The 18111-nt window shown below is 39.1% G+C and overlaps 1 long non-coding RNA gene across 1 annotated transcript; it reads left to right on the forward strand.

Moving 5' to 3' along the window:
• Positions 1–734: 734 nt before the first annotated feature.
• On the forward strand, positions 735–16752 carry LOC122455498. The gene is made up of 3 exons (XR_006273716.1): positions 735–1036; positions 11806–11968; positions 16587–16752. It is a non-coding gene; the product is annotated as an uncharacterized LOC122455498 (long non-coding RNA).
• The last annotated feature ends 1359 nt before the right edge of the window (positions 16753–18111 follow it).

Genomic DNA, 18111 nt, shown 5'->3' on the forward strand with positions numbered 1-18111 from the left:
TATCCCCAGTCCCAGCCAGAGCCCTCATCCCGCTGCACTCCATCCCCCTGCCTTAGCCCTGAGCCTCTCCAACACCACAAACCCCTCATCTCCAGTCACAGCCAGAGCCCTCATCCCCCCGCACCCTAACCCTCTGCCCGAGCCCCTCTAGCACCCCAAACACCTTATCCCCAGTCCCAATCAGAGCCCTCATCCCCTACACCCTTACTCTCCCCCTGAGCCCCTCCCACACCCCTCACAGCCCACAGCCCTCCCTCTACACCCCCTCCCAGAACCTGCACCCCAATCCCCTGCCCCAGTCTAGGGCCTGCACCCCAGATCTCCCCCCCAGACTCCTTCCCAGAACCTTGGGCAAGTGCGGGGGCGGAGTTTGGGTTCTGGGCACCACCAAAAATTATACAAACCTGCCGCCCCTGGCTGTGAGTACTGCAAATGTGGCCAAGCCAATGCGCTTGCAGCTGATAGCGTGAACACACTGCAGCACTTTCCCTGCTGCGGTGTCTGAGGGCTGGTATAACTCTGAGCGCTCTACATCTGTAAGTGTAACCATGCCCGCAGAGTCCTGGGCTACAGCAACTGTACCTGCACTCTGATAATTGAATCAACAATTAGATTGTTCTGGAGTAAACTTGAGTGTTAAAGCCGTGACCAATGGATAGATTGGGGATGGGCTGGAGAGGGTTATAAGGCTAATTTACCCTAGAAAGTAGAAAAGATGAAAGAAAGAAGGAAGAAAGTGTGTTGGAGACTGGCAGGCTTTTAAGAGCGCTTAAGGGGAAAGATATCTTCTGTGTCTCCCATTTTTGACTGAGTGAGCTAAAGACTTTACATTATTGAAAATATTAACTTCACAATTTGTAAGGGTGATGGGGAGAATGCTGTAAATAAACTGCACAAAGTGTTTGTCCAGAAGAAGGTCCTTGAATGGTTTATGGCTAGAAAGAGCAAGGAGCAGCAAGATCCCATGTCGCATCTTGGTACAGTTTGAGAACGCTGTGTGCTAGGATTCCGCTGGGAGCAAGGAAAACTCAGTGTGGTAAGAGATCTGGTTTCATCCTTTTGGGGGTGTATTTTAGGTGTAATTAAGCATTAAGGAACTGGAAATCAAGGGGATGCAATCCTATGCTCTGGGTGTCCCTAAACCTCCAACTGCTAGAAGTTGGGATTGGACAACAGTGGTTAGAGGACCCAAAATTGTCCTGTTCTGTTCATTCCTACTGAAGTATCTGGAGCTGGCCACTTTTGGAAGACAGGATACTGGGCTAGATAGAATGTTATGACCCTCCTTATTTGCTGACTTTTTTTATGATGAATAGAACTTACTATTTAGGTATTAAAATATTGGTTTTATTATGCATTGTGGTTTAATAATTAGCCAGGTTGCTTGGAGGCTTTTAAAAAACATTAAAAGAAATAAGGACAACAAGCTTTGATATATCAGGTCATTGGTTCATCTTTTGTCTATTGGTATCCATCCTCTGGCAATGATCAGTAATCATGCCTCAGACCTGTGCAAAAAAATGAAAAATCCACCCATGATACATTTAGACAATGGCATGATGCAGTACCATAGGGGGTGTGTGTGTGTGTGTGTGTGTGTGTGTGTGTGTGTATATGGATTCCTGAAGATGTTTGTTGGGACTCTTAATTCCTTCCTGATGCCCCCAAGATATCATTTTATATCATGGAATGTCATATCATTTTATGTCATGGAATGTGTTTGATTCCTTTTATCATAGCTGTTGTATGTGTTTTTATTAATGGTCATTTGACCAAGGATGATACTTTGCATACCCTTGTCCCTTGCTATCTTGGCAGAATGATAGTTTTTAACACTTGAGAAAAATGACTTTATCCTTGCCAAAGCTGCCATTTATTTTTGTGGAAAACAGTATAGATCCAGTATCGACTGTACTGGCAGATAGGACTGAATTCTGTGCCTGACTCTGCTGCAGCCCACTTCACAGGCCATGTTAATTCCAGGGTATATACTAGCTTTTGTGAGTGTAGACCATGCTAGAGGATCCTGGCAGTGAAGTCTGCCACTTGAGAAGACTGTAGTGGATGAAAGTGACCATCCTCTCCCCACTAAAGCAGGGAGCTTGCAGGGTGTAGTGAGTAATTGAGGGTGTGTAGAGTAGTGTTGGCTAAGCATGGCTAGGGATGCACTGAAACAGTATACATTCTTTTAATAACCTTCCCCAGAGGTGCCGTAGCTCCTGCATTTAAATCGGCTTCTCTTCTCCCCCTATGGAAAACTCCAAGCGAGAGTGGTTGACGCCCATGCTTACTCTTCCTCTGGATGAGTGCATTCTTATCGTAGAGTTCCAGGCTCCTTGAATCAGTTACAGTGAACCTGTTCCAACTATTGTGGACCTAAATAATAATAATTTCTTCACAGTTAACCAGAATTCAGTTAACCAGGATTCTTGCTGACACTTGCTATGTAAATGTGGTGGATATTTTCTCCAAACCAACAAAAATCTGTTTTGTTAGCTACCTTTTTTACACAGCACTTCTAGAGGGTGCTGTCTCCTTATAGGAATGTTCATTCCAGATTTAATACCAAACACTGTCTCTGACCATACCCCAAACTTTGGTGTGCAGGGCAGAGGAGTTTTGAATTCCAGTTGATGATCTGTATTTAACAAGTAATTGTCTTACCTTGATGATCCAAACAAACCTGAAATTTATGATGTTTGGTATCTAGTTATGGTTTCATGTTTTACGACTTGATCCCATCTCTAGTTTATTCAGCTTTCAAAACCTTTGTATCTAAAGGATTGGGAGGTAGGAAAACCTTAAGAAGGTGCACTGTCAGTGTTCGAATTGCACAAATGGGGTTATCCAGTACAGTCACTTGCGATAAACACCCACCTGCTTTCTTTTACAGAGAAGTCAATGAGCTTAACTAAAAGTGCAAGGCTGAGTTGCATTTTTTCCTCTAAGCAGAGCCAATATTTACAGTGTTTGTTATTTTACACAGTAATTATCTTTTAAATGTTACTCGTGAAGGTCATACTACCCTAAGTCCATGTGACTCAAGAGCAGTGCGTGACCCAGAAAACACAGTAAGAAAATCTTTCAGTTAATGCAGGAAAGACTCTTAATTCTACAAAGTGTTTATCTCTAAGCACTGCTGGGACTGAGCCTCAGAACTGTAGTAACAAAGCTTTTTATAACTTGAAAGCTCACTTCAGCAGTATCAAAGATTCTTACAATCTGAATTGCTTCCGACTAGGCCTTATTCAAAAGCTATTTTTAATGCCATGCTATGTCCCATCCCTCCCAAGTATAGAGCCAGATTGTGTGCCTGTGTCTCAGCCTCGCAAATAGGGTTCCATGTGTGACATAGACCCAAAATGAGAGACAGAAATGATTCCTGCAGGAAATTTAAAAGGCTGTTGGATTAGTTCCTTTAGTATAAATAACTTTCTACAATCATCATTTCCTGACTTATTGTTTTTTTCTGAATATAAATCTTCAACAATAAAAGTGAAGGGATCCGAAACTTGTGTGGGACATAGGTAAACAATAGGACTAAAATGAATGACCTCCCTTGAAATGAGAAATAAGTGAGAGGTCTGACCCTGTGATGGGTACATTGGAAAATAGAGGATAATATAGTACTATGCTTTCCTTGTGAGACTGGCACCTTTTCTTCTCCAACTCTTTGGGATAGGTTTCAGTCATAGGTTCTCTAAAAGGAATCAGTCCATCAAATGCAGCTGTAGTTGGCTCTTGGCTAGGGGAGAAAGGGTTCCAGGAAAGGTTCCTTGCACTTTCCCCCACTGCATACACCTGCCAAAAATTCAGGCATAACCCATCTCTCTAAACTAGGTTCCAGAATTCCATGAGAGCAAAGAGTTCCTAGTACCTTGCAGGATTGGGCCTTCTGAGAGTCCACAATGTTAGTGGCACTTTCTCTTGCTATTGTGGTCAACTAATTTTTGGAGTAAAACGTTCAGCCAAAGAGCAGTGAATGATGTTGATGCTAAATTCCAACTGGTGGAAAACAAATGGTAATGCTAGTATTCTACTATTTTAAGGGTCTGCTACGCTTCCCTTCTTATTCTCAGTTAATTGTACAAGTGAGAAATGGGCCAAATCTAAAACCACGGATCCAAGCTTGATACCTTTATAATAGGTAGAACTAAAATTCTGGATATGAATCTTCCTCAGATTGGGGATGCATAAATAAATCTGTACCTGAACTTTTTCCAGGTGTGTGTGTGTGTGTGTGAGGAAATAATGTTAGGATTGGGATCATAATTAGATCCAAATCTAGATCTGTGGATTTGGTCCGAGCCCATCTCTAGCACAAGTTTTTAAAAGTACTAGCAACTGCAGTCACTGTTATACATGGAAGCAACAAAAGTTGTAGGGTTTTTCATCTGAATTGAGTCAACACCATGTTCTGTTCTTACGATCTGTACAGTAGAAATCTGACAAGTGACTCATCCCCTGGTATTTCTTACTGACTACCTTTTTCTTTCTATCAGGTTTAAAGAAAATATCCAAAAAAGTCTGGCAGCTCATGCTTTCTGCAGGACATAGTATTTGTCAATTGCCTTATTTAGAATAGATTGGGGGAGATCCATTAAAGCAGATGTTTTCAAGCCTTTTCATAATATGGACCACTCTTTTTCAAACTGTCTGTGATAACACTTCTCCCATTCATTGTCATTAGAATAACTCCGTTCCTATTTGTGATCACATAACATCCCTGTGGCAATTACTGTATGTGAAAGGTAATATTAGGAGTCCATATCATCACCAGGAATTCTAGGCTCCCACTCCTGTGCTCAAACCACTACTGCATCATGCCTCTCTGAGATAAAGTTATAGATGAATACAATACACTTCTTTCCTTAGTGATATAGGTACAGTGTGCAGTTAGGGACATTTTATGAATTCAGTTACTGAGGCAAATAGTTTGATAAGGTTCTAAAAAGAATAGACATTTTATATTAAACATTTGATTTACAGAAGCTAGGATAAAACGGCTTCTCAATCCTCATGCTGCAGAGCATAAGCTAATCACTGGCTGCAGTCAGGAAAAATATCCTCACTCACTTTTGTAGTATTGCACAGTTAAATGCATTAAGAGTTGGGGGGGGGGGGTCTTAAAGCTTTCTGGTGCTAGTCACTATCAGACTGGAATGTAGACTAAGTAGATCACTGAGTCTCATAAGGATGTTCCTTTTTGGTGCCTTTCTCCTTTTCTCGTCCTCTATTTAACAATATGAGAGTTTGCACGCTATGTTTGCTTACAGGCAAGTGTCCTTCTGCTTGTGATAAAACTTGCTTTGATTGAGGTTTTCCACATAACATGACTTATTTGCTCTCTGGAAAGCTTTCACTTTATCTTTGTGTTGCCAGACACAGACTCTAGTGATGGTGAAACAATGAATAGTATTTTCAGGAAATAAAAATTTGAGCACTATCGTGTTTCCAGGATGATCAGAAAATGAAGTCAGTGCACTGTGAGCCATATTCTGAGTAAGAATTTCAGCAGTGGCACTTACTTTGACAAAACTCCCACTGAATTCTCTGGGAGCTGTGCATGAATAACAAGAAAGGTAAGAACTTCAAAATCTAGCCAAAAGGACCTGGCTCAATATTAGATCCAAATACTTAAACTAAACAAATCAAAACCCTGCAAACAAACGTTATTAAAAATAATGGGTTTCCTCTCCAAGCAGAGGTTTGGGATGCAGCAGCAAAGGTAACCTAGAACTACCAAAAAGCTAGAGAAGGTAGTGAGAAGGAAGGAAGTGCAAAATCAGAGGAGTTCTATATAAATGGCACACATTAGAAGGAACCTCTTAGGTTACAAATTCATGGAGTTTCCAGTTCTCAGTGTTGGTATAGGGGAACATGAAGCCCCAACATTTTAATATGGCTTGTAGTATTATGTGGTCACGTTATCAGCAACCTGAAACATTTACATGTTTTCAAAAAATTGTAAACTGCCAAAATGCTATTTTGATGGGTGCCTAATGTGTAACTAAGAGGAATATTATACATCCCGTACTGTATGTGCTGAGAGAAATGTGATAAACAATATTACTGAGCTAACGTTGTTCTACTAGTGGTTTTAAAATATATTTATACGCTGCTACAGTTAGTAGGAGTAACGACAAGATTGGCTGAAGTCTAAAAATCAATAGAAAAAAGCATTAATAATGTGAGCATATTTTGACATTTGCATAACTCAGTTAAGTAATGTGCAGTTACTATGTACTGTCACTTTTGTACTGTTATGGAACAGTATGATTGAAGTGATATGGGGAAAGGAGACTTTTTCTTCCTATGTTAATCCCTCATATCTTAAAAGCTTTATATCCTTTATCTGTCTTCTAGAAGCCAGATTTCTGCATTAATGATGTAAGATAATTGTATCAAATTATTACATCAAATGGTTTAAGGAAAATAGGGATGTGCTTCCTTTGTTCTAATACAGTAGAAACTCTAGGTATATGCTCTGGGATTTCATTATGGTTATACAAAACCATAGTGTGTATGGGGGGAGGAAGGGGAACTATTTTAAAAAAAACATTGGTCTTATACTGGGAATTATTTAATATCATCCCAGCAATAGGATTACTGTAAAATAGAGATTGTTACCTCAAATCACTGTATGCGTCATTATGACTGAACGGGGGGACGGGGGAAGAGCTGTAAAACTCTGGATTTTCTCTCACTGAGGAGGGATGACTTGCAACTTCTGAATGAGTCATTTATAGACTGGAGGATAATTAGGATAAACTTGGAGACATATGAGAACTTTCTGGAATATGTTTGGCCGTAATCCTGCAAAGCCTGAGTCACATGAGTAATCTTTCATCACCGAAGATGTCCAATTGACGTCAATAGAACTACTTGCAGGAGAAAGGATTACTCTCCTAACTAATTATTTGTAGGGTGTGCCCTTAGTCATTTTTACGTCAGAGGAAACTTCTCCAGTTTTCCTTTTTCAACCCCTTTTTCTTTCCAAACAGAAGGTGAAAAATAGAATTACAAATAGAATTACATTTTATAGCATAAGTGGGTATGTTTTAATTATATGTAGTTACATCTATGTACAAAATTTACATTTACACACACACATTAGCACACAGTGAGTGGAGTGAGAGAGACTCTGCTTTACACAGCATTCTGTATGCATAAGTGTTTGGGGTTTTTGTTGTAGAATTGATCAATCTTTGTAATAAAAAAAAATTATGGTTCACGTAGATGAAGTTCAGAACTGAAATATGAATAAACAAATGAAGTGAGAATCAATTTCACATTGGTATATAAGATACAGAACTATATTTATGGACCAAATTTAAAAAAAATCTGACATCTCAATCAACATAACAAACATTTATACATCTCACTTGGGAAAAACTGATTGGTCTCTTGCTTTCTTCCCTATGTGTATACATATGCAATTATATGTACATGTGCAATGATGTGTGCTTAAACATACCTGTTTTCACTATTCCCTGATTCAGTTTTTCAGAAGTAACCTCTCTAAAATATCTTGCCTAAACAATATTTCTTTGTATAAAATTATTAGGCTGAGTGAGGGGGAATGGCTCACAGATAAATATACCCTTTCCTGAAGTCTGATTTACAACCCTGTACTGTAGCTAAATCTCATAACCAGCTTTGATAAATTCAGCTTATTACTCATCTGTCTACCTGATAATTTAGAGAGATGAGATGGGTGAGGTAATGATCTTGAATTGGACCAACTTTTGCTGGTGAAAGAGAGAAGTTTCTCTGGACTGGGCATAGAGGAGGACACTTACCTACTGACCAGTCGGTAACATTTAGTATGTACTGAATACAGCTACACTTAAACAGCACTTTGCTTCACAAGAACAAAGTGAAAGTGGTATATATCCTTAGGTGGCTGATATCATATTATGTTTTTCCCCCCCAAAATTAATTGCAAGTTATTACTTATTCAGACAGATGTGGGAAGTTGCATATAAATACAGAATCATGTGACTTGAAATTTTCAGCCTTTGCTAGCAAACAAGTACTTCAGTCTTTCACCACATTCACTGTAAGTAAAGCATTGTTTCAAGAATCACATCAGTATGGTGTATATACCAACTTTCTGTGTGACTTTGTCTTTAATAATGATTTACAGTAAAATAGTGGTTTGAGTCTTGGGATGCTGCTGAACAAACACTATTTTTGCCAAGTTTTGTGATGCAAGTTACTGTCTGCCATGAGTCATTTCTGGAGCTGGGCAAAAACATAGGAGTTTCACTTTAAGTCCTGAGAAAGTTTCAGGGTGACTTAATCTGTTTTAGCAAGCAAAATCTCCTTCTGCCTTTTCATTAAAACCTCCTTCTCGCTTGAAACTACTGACCTAGGCCTGTTTAAAGGAAAACAAAGCTAAACTAGAGGAGGTTAGCCCCAGGTGTGATCTGACCTTGCTTAGTTTACCTCATAGTAAAACTACAGTGTCTTGTCCTCATTGTCAGGTTTCAGAGTAGCAGCCGTGTTAGTCTGTATTCGCAAAAAGAAAAGGATTACTTGTGGCACCTTAGAGACTAACAAATTTATTAGAGCATAAGCTTTCGTGAGCTACAGCTCACTTCATCGGATGCATTTGGTGGAAAAAATTTTTCCACCAAATGCATCCGATGAAGTGAGCTGTAGCTCACGAAAGCTTATGCTCTAATAAATGTGTTAGTCTCTAAGGTTTTTCCACCAAATGCATCCGATGAAGTGAGCTGTAGCTCACGAAAGCTTATGCTCTAATAAATGTGTTAGTCTCTAAGGTGCCACAAGTACTCCTTTTCTTTTTGTCCTCATTGTGTCTCTTTAATAATAAAAAATACACAGGATAGCTCACATGCTTTAGATACTCAAAGGTAAAAATATGCTGCTTTTAGCAGAGAATACAAGACTAGACACACTTGTAATGGAAATTACCTCTCTCTCATTCCTGCCTCTTCCCTGGTATTCTGTTCCTTCATTTATATCCTAGGGTACCCTGCTAGTCCCTACTCTTGTGCTGGCTTCTGTGGTGGTACACCACAAGGGTAAATTACCAGACTATTCATATATTATTGTCCTGTCCATTGTCTTAGCCTTATATAACTCAGGACTCAGCTATGTATGCCTTCTAGCATTGGCTTATAGCGTGGTATCAACTTGCATGGCCTCTGAGGGCTTTGGGAGGAATTGAGTTTCAGGGAGTGAGTTCCCTGGCCTACAGAAGTGTTCCTGCACTGCAGCACCATTCTAGGAACTCAGCATGCACCCTCCCCCTTACATGCACAATGTTAGCCAGTGCATGGTGGGTGGAAGCTGTGCAAGGCCATGGCCAAGCCACTGTACATGGAGATAAGGGCATGTAGTCATCTTGCACCTGAGGAGCAGCTGAACACAGCCTGGCCCTTAGGTTTAAACTCTTCAGGGCAGAGAACTGATCTGAATCTGTCTATTAACGGCTGTGTAAATTGCTCATTATTAGTGATTGTCTTAATTATTAATACACTTATTAAAGATAAAACAGAATTGTCAAGTTGTTTTCTTAGGCCAAAAGAGAAAAGGAAATAAACTGCTTGGACTCTGCTTTAGGTTGTTGAGAAGTTAACATACTGATATTCAAATTACAGCTGTGACTTATTTTTAACCAATATCTCCAACTTCTCTGAAATAGTTCTATTAATCCAGGACCAGCAGTGAGTTGTTCGTTTTTTGTTTTAAATCCTTGTTAATATCATAACAATAGAGGTTATTTATTTATTTTTGTAACCATAGTAATAAAATATAAATATATATTGTACTCCATAATGATTCTGAACTTTAATTGAAATACATCTGGACTTTTTTTTTTCCTAATACCATGGTAACAGGCATATGGGAAAGTGTGGTTGCCATTCCCCTAACCCCTGTGTTACTTATCTCCTCATTTGAAAGTCTAATAAGATTAATAATATTATGAGGTTAAGCTGGGTTAAATAGAGCCATTCCTCCTTTCTTCCAAATAGAAGGCTGTAGGTTTTTTAGGGGAAAGTCGTATTTTTTTTTCTATTCCCAATACCACATGAATATAACATTGCACAATATCATTCTCTGTGTGTAAAATAAAATACAAGATGGGGGGAAATATTTTTTCAAAAATATTTCCAGGATTTTTTTATAATGAATTTGGTTCAGTGGTGTTTTCAAGTGCTTTTTGTCTGCTTTACATAACCTAGATCTAACAAGTTACTGCTTTATGTGGTGAAGGTTGCTATTGGCTTTATTTTTATGGTTGGTTGTATTTATTTAATTGTCAAGGGCACATAGAGGCTGGAATAAGTGCTGGTTAGGTGTGTTGTAAAACCAAATAAACATTTAGTACAGTTTATGCTGCTAAAACTCTTTGGTCATAGAGAGTTAATTTATTAGGTCATGCTCTCTAATGCTCTTGGACAGTTAACTAGTTCCAGAAAGCAAATTTAAAGTTATACCAGAAACCTTTCTGTAAGAGTTACAAGCAGGGAACAAGAAACCAATAGCAAATGACTTATGAACAATAATTAAGGAATACTTTAAATTTTGAATTTCAAATAGCAGGCCACAGAATAAATGAAACTTACAGCAAATTCTGAACAACTTCCAATGATTAATTCAAGAAAATATCTGTCTATCTGCAAACATGGTGCAAATAGAGAGAAGTGAAACTTGCTGAATAAATGATGTTGCAGCTCATTCACACAGCTGTATGTATAATGTAATATATGACTTAGTTGGGGATTGGTCCTGTTTTGAGCATGGAGTTGGACTAGATGACCTCCTGAGGTCCCTTCCAACACTGATATTCTATGATTCTATTATATGTACCCACAAAACAGCACATAACAGTTGGACTGTATTCCAGTGTATCCCAGATGGCCTGTATTGAGTTTGTGGATGAGGTATTGTATGCCTTAACTGGGTGGCCCCTTATAATGTACTGATTTTATGTATGTGTGCCATGCACTGCTTTCTACTGGATAAACTTGTAGTGGCTGAGTTAGTGGAGCTGAATATGTACCTTATTGGGAGAGTCAAACTCATGAGTTCTAGTCTTAATGTTGCATATATTCACTTCAGTAGTGACTGTGCCATTCACAATAGGCTCGTGGTCTTCTGAGCCACACACCATGTTTTTAAGTAAATAGCACAAAATATATTTAAATGCCTCTGGGCTTCAAATGATTATAGCATGGCCTTTGTTTTCTTCTTAGGGGTTAGAGGGGCCAGCTAGAACCAGTGCTGCAGCTCTGGACATTTCCCATTTTAGAATAGGGAGCCATTTGTGAACCAAAACCATGGAAAGAACTCCTCAAAATTCTGAAAGTTTGAAATCCAGAACTGAATCTGCACCTTGTCTCAGGCCCATTTCTGACCATATGACTTTCATTGTCTATTTTGCTAAAAAATCAGGAAAGATGGTCTTGTGACTATAGAACTGGACAAGGACTGAGGAGTCCTAGGTTCATTTCCCATGTCTGCCACAGACTTCCTATGTGAATCTGGGCAAGTCCCACAATCTATCTGCCTCAGTTTCCCTCTCTGTAAAGAGGGATGCTAGTACTTCCCTACTTTGCAAGATTGTTGTGAAGATAAATTAATGTGTTGTGGTGTTGGGATACTATAGTGCAGGGAACCAGATTACATACTTACACCAGATGGAGAAAACAAGAAGTTTAGTTTATTTTTTATCCACTGAAACCATTGCATCTGATTCCACTCCTCAGGCTGGATATTGAATGTATTTCCAGTATCTCTTCTCATATTTTTCTGTTTTAAATTCCACAGCTACCTCAGAGTCCAAATTTGAACAACAAAGTAAATATCAAAGACCCCAGCTGCCAATCACCTATTATGCTACAATGCTCAACCCAATGAGTAAGGGTAAGAATTACCCTGCTGGTTCCCTTAGGGCTGTAGAATCTGCACAACAAATTCTTTGTATATCCAGGTACCTGCTTTAAAGAGAAAAGGAAGTAAAACCGTCAAAATCTTTATACCTTAATCACAGGTTTCAGAGTAGCAGCCGTGTTAGTCTGTATTCGCAAAAAGAAAAGGAGTACCGGTGGCACCTTAGAGACTAACAGATTGACAGAGCCAGAAGAGTACCCAGAAGTCACCTACTACAGGACAGGCCCAACAAAGAAAACAACAGAACGCCACTAGCCATCACCTTCAGCCCCCAACTAAAACCTCTCCAACGCATCATCAAGGATCTACAACCTATCCTGAAGGACGAGCCATCACTCTCACAGATCTTGGGAGACAGACCAGTCCTTGCTTACAGACAGCCCCCCAATCTGAAGCAAATACTCACCAGCAACCACACACCACACAACAGAACCACTAACCCAGGAACCTATCCTTGCAACAAAGCCCGTTGCCAACTCTGTCCACATATCTATTCAGGGGATACCATCATAGGGCCTAATCACATCAGCCACACTATCAGAGGCTCGTTCACCTGCACATCTACCAATGTGATATATGCCATCATGTGCCAGCAATGCCCCTCTGCCATGTACATTGGCCAAACTGGACAGTCTCTACGTAAAAGAATGAATGGACACAAATCAGACGTCAAGAATTATAACATTCAAAAACCAGTTGGAGAACACTTCAATCTCTCTGGTCACTCGATCACAGACCTAAGAGTGGCTATACTTCAACAAAAAAGCTTCAAAAACAGACTCCAAGGAGAGACTGCTGAATTGGAATTAATTTGCAAACTGGATACAATTAACTTAGGCTTGAATAGAGACTGGGAATGGATGAGTCATTACACAAAGTAAAACTATTTCCCCATGGTATTTCTCCCTCCCACCCCACCCCCCACTGTTCCTCTGATATTCTTGTTAACTGCTGGAATTAGCCTACCTTGCTTGTCACCATGAAAGGTTTTCCTCCTTTCCCCCCCCTGCTGCTGGTGATGGCTTATCTTAAGAGATCACTCTCCTTACAGTGTGTATGATAAACCCATTGTTTCATGTTCTCTGTGTGTGTGTATATAAATCTCTCCTCTGTTTTTTCCACCAAATGCATCCGATGAAGTGAGCTGTAGCTCACGAAAGCTTATGCTCTAATAAATTTGTTAGTCTCTAAGGTGCCACCGGTACTCCTTTTCTTTTTATACCTTAAAACACACTAAGTTATTCATGACTGCCCCACCCTGCCCCTTCACTCCTCTTTGGTACTTCAAAGTAGCTGGGGATTCTGATTTAATAGTCTGCTAAAATAAAATATATTCAGCTCTAAGGAACCATTCTGGCTATGGAATTTCATTGCTAAGCATTGTGGTGCTGACATAGAGAACGCTTTTGTTTGAACCCCATGAGATTTAGTGGAATACAGTAAAGCTTTGCTTGAGGCTTTCAAAAGCTAACCCTGTGCCTGTGCATCCATTATACATGACAGAATGATTATACTACAAAAAAAAATTACATGCACAACCTTTGTGTTTTTGACTTCAGGCACTATAGCAGTGTCTGGTCCAGTGCACACTGTGGTTGTTTCCCCCCACACATTGATACATAAACAACTTTAGGTTAATGGTGATGGTGGAGAGGGTGGGAGCCTGAAATCACATTGTTGTCTAAACACAGTGAGAAAACAATCCAAAGAATGTGCTGCATTAAGAAGGATCTGTTTGAATTATCACATGCTTTAGATCAGTGGCTCTCAACCTTTTCAGACTACAGTACCCTTTCAGGAGTCTGATTTGTCTTGTGTACCCCAAATTTCAGCTCACTTATACACTACTTGCTTACAAAATCAGATATAAAAATACAGAAGTGTCACAGCACACTATTACTGAATAACTGCTTGCTTTCTCATTTTTACCATTTAATTATAAAATAAATCAATTGGAATATAAATATTGTACTTACATTTCAGGGTATAGTATGTACAGCAGTATAAACAAGTCATTGTCTGTATGAAATTTTAGTTAGTTTCTCTAGCAAACTAAGTACAACATTTATGTAGCCTGTTTTAAAACTAGGCAAACATCTAGGTGAGTTGACGTCCCCCCCTCCCCCCCACCCCAGAAGATTTGGGTCTGCAGACCCCTGGTTGAGAAACAATGCTTTAGACATGAAGGAAGGTCTTTGATTCTCCCAGTCTCTTGTTGCTCTTAAACTAAAGGAAAAGGATGTAGAATATGTTGAAACTTATTGGGGAATCCTGAACACTACATACAAGTCTCTACGACCCTTTTTTTTTTTTTTTTTTTTTAAAAGCACATACTCACTTCTTGGAGTCACAGGTTCAGGTCCATGCAGGGTCCAAGCCCGTTAGCCTTCCAAGGTAAAATGAGTTCAGTACAACTTACTGCATGGGGATAGTAGTGATACAAATAAAAAAAAAATATATATATATATAAAAGTCCTGCCTCTTCTCCATGGATATTAAAGATGCCACAATACTTTTCAGAGGAGTAAGGGTTTTCTCAGTATCCCTTACAAAATGGGAATCCTCCATCAACTATTATGAAATATACTGTGGACAGTTTGACTTTTTCCACACCACGTGGCAGCATTTTCTGGTGCTATACTAATGTGTGAACTGCTTTAGAATGGAAGGTGCTATGTAGCTATAAAACGATATTATTGAGATGGCATTTGTTTTGATCCACGCTTCTTTGATCTGTTAGATTTGATATTGTCTCATGTTAGTGTTTTGAAACTCACTCTTTTGGTGGTGGTGGGGGCTATATGGACACTCTAAATTATGGAACAGAAGAGACTCTAAAGCCTTTAGAAGCCTGTCCTTCTCCACCACGTCAGTGGCAGTTTTGCCACTCGCTCAAATGTGAGCAGGCTCAGGCCCAAATTTTAAATACCAGACTCTCAGTACATACACTCTTGCAGCTTATGAAACCCAAAGCAATCTAAAAACTAATGGCATTTACTAGGGCTGTCGATTAATCCCAGTTAACTCATGCGATATGATTAAAAAATTAATTGCACTGTTAAACACTAAAATATCAATTGAAATTTATTAAATATTTTTGGATGTTTTTCTACATTTTAAAATGTATTCAATTACAACACAGAATACAAAGTGTACAGTGCTCACTTTATACAGTATATTTTATTACAAATATTTGCACTGTAAATGATAAAAGAAAGCATTTTTCAATTCCCCACACACAAGTACTGTAGTGCGATCTCTTTATCGTGAAAGTACAATTTACAAATGTAGATTTTTTTTGTTACATAACTGAACTCCAAAAACAAAACAATGTAAAACTTTAGAGCCTAAAATTCCACTCAGTCCTATTTCTTGTTCAGCCAGTTGCTCAAACAAGTTTGTTTACATTTGCAGGAGATAATGCTCCCTCTTCTTCTTTACAATGTCACCTGAATACGAGAACAAGTTTTCACATGGCATTATTGTACCTGGCATCACAAAATATTTACATGCCATATGCACTAAAGATTCATATGTCCCTTCATGCTTCAACCATCATTCCAAAGGACATGCATCCATGCTGATGACAGGTTCTGCTCAATAATGATCCAAAGCAGTGCAGACTGACACCTGTTCATTTTCATCATCTGAGTCCGATGCCACCAGCAAAAGGTTGACTTTCTTTTTTGGTGGTTGGGGTTCTGTAGTTTCTGCAACAGTGTTGCTTTTTTAAGATTTTTTTGAAAGCATGCTCCACACCTCATCCCTCTCAGATTTTGGACGGCATTTCAGATTCTTAAACCTTGGTTTGAGTGCTGTAGCTATCTTTAGAAGTTTCCCATTGGTACCTTCTTTGCGTTTGTCAAATCCGCATTGAAAGTGTTTTTAAAGCGAACATGTGCTGGGTCATCATACAAGATGGCTATAACATGAAATATATGGCAGAATGTGGGTAAAATGGAGCAGGAGACATTGAACTCCTTGGGGGAGATTTGTGTCACTAAGTAACAAACACATTATTTTTGTAACGAGCATCCTCAGAATGGAAGCATGTCCTCTGGAATGGTGGCCAAAGCATGAAGGGGCATATGAATGTTTTGCAAACTGGCATGTAAATACCTTGCAATGCTGGCTATAAAGTGCCATGCAAATGCTTGGACTCACTTTCAGGTGACATTGTAAATAAGAAACAGGCAGCATTATCTCCTGTAATTATAAATAAACTTTTCTCTTACAATTGGCTGAACAAGAAGTAGGACTGAGTGGACTTGTAGGCTCTAAACTTTTTTCCTTTTTGTTTTTGAATGCAGTTTTTTTGTACATAATTCTGCATGTGTAAGTTCAGCTTTTATGATAGAGATTGCACTACAGTACTTGTACTAGGTGAATTGAAAAATACAATTTACTTTGTATTTACAGTGCAAATACTTTTAATAAAAATAAATGAGCACTGTACACTTTCAGATATATTGATTTCAATTACAGCACAGAATACAAAATGTAGAAGAAAATCCACAAATATTTAAATAAATGGTATTCTATTAACAGTGTGCTTGATCGTGTGTTTAAAAAAATTTAATTGCGATTAATCACTTGACAGCCCTACTATTTACTGCTTCCTAACTGCTGAGATATGTGATCATTTACTTTGCTTTCAGCTGCTCCAGAAAACTCAGATATTTAGTACCTGATTCATTGACCTCTCTTGCAATATCTAAACAGCTTTGAGTGGAAAAACACAATCCTACTCTCAGAAGAAGGAAAAGCTCAGACTTATTTGTGCATGACTGTGGCTTCAGCTTCCTTTGTTTTTTCTCCTGTGATGCATTAAGCCTGTTTTTAAAATTGCAGAAAAGAGACCTTGCAGTGCTAGGGAAAATGTGTATTAAATGTACTGGGGGGTAAGGAGGGACTGTTTTTGAGAAGGTGGGTACTCAGTTATTTCTGAAAATCAGGCCCCTTTATGGTGTCCCAGATTGGGCACCCAAAATCTAAAATGTATGGATGGTTTTAATAATACATTTTCTTTGTGTACTAGCTTGTTAAAGCCAGTTGGAATACAGGGGTCTTCTCCTAACAAAGATATGGCCTCAAACAAAGTCAGTATTGCCAATCCCAAGCATTCAAAAATGAGTCAGGCCCTTAAATGGAATTTGGTTAAAAATCATGACTCTTAAATTAAATGTTTAGGATCTTTTGTTTTTGATTTCCGGAGTTTGAGCATTTACAGTTCACATTTTCAAAGCTGCATCAGTGAGTTACAATTTTTTCCAAATGAAAGCGGAGATTGTCATGTAATCCTGTCACTCCTGGAGCTGAGGCTTTAAGGAAAACTCTAAATATTTAAAGATTTGTGATGGCCACAAGAGATGGCAACACTACAATGTATTAATGCAGCTGTAAGCTGTGGGACCAAACTGACAGGCACTTTGAGTGTTAGAGGGAGTAGGGGCACAAGGAGGCCCTTTCCGCTGTGACACACCAGTGTAGGAGGCAGCCATAAGTTGGCTGAAAGCACAAGAGGAGGGGTGACAAACATTTGTGGCCAACACTCACTGCTCTAGAGAGGACATGTCAGGGTGGTATAAGGCATGGTCGTGCATCTTTTCCACACACTCCCCCCTCTTCCCCCCTCCCCCCCCATTTGGCAGGGCTGCAATGGAAGGAGTGCAAGTCACAGCTTTGTAAAGATGCAGAAAGAGCTGCTGCTCATCATGCTCCCTCTAGCAACTGAGAGGCATTTTTAGCTTTCCCTCCATCCATGCATGCAGTACATGTATTTCTATAGCATAAGTGCTTCACTGGCTCATGGACCATAACATGGCACAAAACATTATGGAGTATTATGGACTGTAGTACTCTTCAAAATTGGTTTTCATGTTCTGAATAAAAGATTGAGACAAACAAATTCCTCCAGGACTCCTTATCACATGACTTATACACTCCCAAAAAACAGAGAAACACTCAAATCTTGAAACTACATCACAATCTCTTACTATTTAGAGAGGTGAGTAAAACTGCACCCAGAGAAGTGTATACTTGTACAGTCTTCAGTACAATGGCACTGATGAAAATTCAGTCAGAATGAAAGCTGTATCTTTTCAAGTTCTGTTACAGCCAACCCATTATTTCTCTGGGTAGAGAGCTTGTAAGAAAACAGATGTTTGTATTTGTTTTGAGACA

The sequence above is a fragment of the Dermochelys coriacea genome, chromosome 8 (assembly GCF_009764565.3).
Source record: "Dermochelys coriacea isolate rDerCor1 chromosome 8, rDerCor1.pri.v4, whole genome shotgun sequence".
In the NCBI taxonomy this organism is placed as follows: Eukaryota; Metazoa; Chordata; order Testudines; family Dermochelyidae; genus Dermochelys; species Dermochelys coriacea.